The following is a 2,539-nucleotide window of genomic DNA, read 5'->3' on the forward strand; positions in this document are numbered from 1 at the left end:
TTCTTTTGACATGTTCTCCCGAGCAGACGAGTGCGGACTTACTCACACCTACCCAGTTCGCGAGTTTGTGATGTTTGTTATGCGTTGGTATACACTCGTGAGCTGCTTCATGATGCGAACTATTCCACCACTGCGTCAGCGAAGCCTTCAGAGACTATTCCACAAATTCCTAATGATATTTTTCTCAGATCCTTTGGAATTCTTCAGGAGTTCGACCGATTTCTCCAGAAATTCCTTCTAGAATACTTTGAGAAACTTCTTCAGGGATACTAACAGCGATTTCTCAAAGAATGGATAGAGGAATTTCTTAAGAACTTGGTCGAAAATCCATCCAGCGCTACGACCTTCAATAATTTTTACAAAGATTACTCTACAAAAATTCTAGCAATTATTGTAGGTAGATGAAAAAACCGAATTTAGTACTATACCATTTAATTCCACTAGAGTTTGTATCCTTTGACAGATACGCGTATTTCGACCTCAACTGTAAGGCCGTCTTCAGTGTCGTGTACTAGACTCTAGTACACGACACTGAAGACGGCCTTACAGTTGAGGTCGAAATACGCGTATCTGTCAAAGGATACAAACTCTAGTGGAATTAAATGGTATAGTACTAAATTCGGTTTTTTCATCTACTTATAGGTATTCTACTAAACAGCTCGAAGATTTATTATCAATTATTGTAGGATTTCTTGCATATTTTTTTTAGTTGTTACTTCTAGGAGTTTTCTCACAGATCTTTTAAGAGTTCTTCCACAAAGATTTATTCCAAAGTTTTGAAAAAAAAAAGTTTCGACATTTTTCCTTGATACCCTACCTTCTTCTTCTTTCTGGCGTTACGTCCCAACTGGGACAAAGCCTGCTTCTCAGATTAGTATTCTTATGAGCACTTCCACAGTTATTAACTGAGAGCTTTCTTTGCCGATTGACCATTTTTGCATGTGTATATCGTGTGGCAGGTACGAAGATACTATATGCCCTGGGAATCGAGAAAATTTCCATTACGAAAAGATCCTCGACCAGCGGGATTCGAACCCTCAGCATGATCCTGCTGAATAGCTGCGCGTTTACCGCTACGGCTATCTGGGCCCCTCTGAAACCCTACCATACATCGCTTTTTTATGGCAGGTATTTTCGTGAGTATTATTTTCAAAATTCATCTACGATTAGTTTTAGAAATTGCTGCAAAAATCGAAATTTGTCCAACATTTCATCAAAACATTATTGCAGCGGTTCAAACATTTCTCGAAAAAATTTTCAAATAAAATCTCCACATCTTCATAGTTTCTTCACAACTTATTTAAGGTCCCAGACCAGTTATTATTATGTACAGTTATTGCTCCAGTCATTTCTAAATAAATTACTTTTTCTTCAAAAAATCTTGTGGGACATTATTCAGAAATTCGCGTGTCACTATAAATTGCACATTTTAGGGTTTCATTGAAAATCAAATTTTTAGAAGAACTAAAACTCTTTAAAAAATAATATTAATGCTTATCCTAAGTAACCATGCTACTGAAGCTGCCATTGATGCTTATAAATGGTGAATCTAAAGCTAGCATTACTGTAAAACTACAATTAAAGTTGATAAAGTGGGAAAGGACCTCACTAGAGCTGCAGTATTATGATCGATTACTCTTAATCGATTTTTCTTTAACTAATTACTTGACCGGTGACAGTTCTCAACTGCAATTTTTGATTTAGTAGAACGTACGTATCGTCCTTTGTCATGCTGCATCTTAAAACTACGATGGAACTGAAATGGAACTAAAATCGATTGAAATTCGTGTGCGATCTAGATACCCCTGTATGATACTCAACGCGAGAGTTACAACATCAACTCGATATTTGGAAAATGCACACGAAACATAAATGTTATTCATTATTTGTATTGTTTAATCTGTTAAGATTCTGTTGTTTTTGCTTTGGAAATATTATTTAACTTTTACTTTCACCTTACTAGAGGTTAATTGGAAGCATACCTTCAAATTTTATCATACAAACATCGAGTTCACTATCTTTCTGATGGAAGCTTCTAAAATATCAGCGATGGGGTGAGATTCTTCACAGGTCTTGTCTCTAGCATTCGCCCATATCAAATAATAAGATGGATTCACACCTGGAGTAATTGAGACTTAATCATATTTTAGAAAACAATGGCTCATTATGGAGAGCCGTGGTTCATATGAATGTGATAATCTGCTCTGTTTAACACAAAACCTTTGAGCTAATATTGATTTAAGATGTCTCTTACCGAAGGAATAAATTTCTTCCTCAAAAACTGTTATAGGCCTCAGTATTTTTTTTTTTAATTCAATAAAAATAATGGAGGCATATCAAACCCATAAGACGCAAATGCCCGCAAAACTAAGACCCCTGTAAAATATTTTATTGTGACCATGAAAAACACGTCCTCTAAGAACTTCTCCATCCTCTGATACTGAACATACTAATATTTTATAAAATAAAGAGTGATTTTCGAAAGTGGAAAGTTCATTATTAGAGTATACCGCGCCCAAGATTTGCTGGCGTAGCTATT

Source organism: Aedes aegypti, chromosome 2 (genome assembly GCF_002204515.2).
Source record: "Aedes aegypti strain LVP_AGWG chromosome 2, AaegL5.0 Primary Assembly, whole genome shotgun sequence".
Taxonomy (NCBI): Eukaryota; Metazoa; Arthropoda; class Insecta; order Diptera; family Culicidae; genus Aedes; species Aedes aegypti.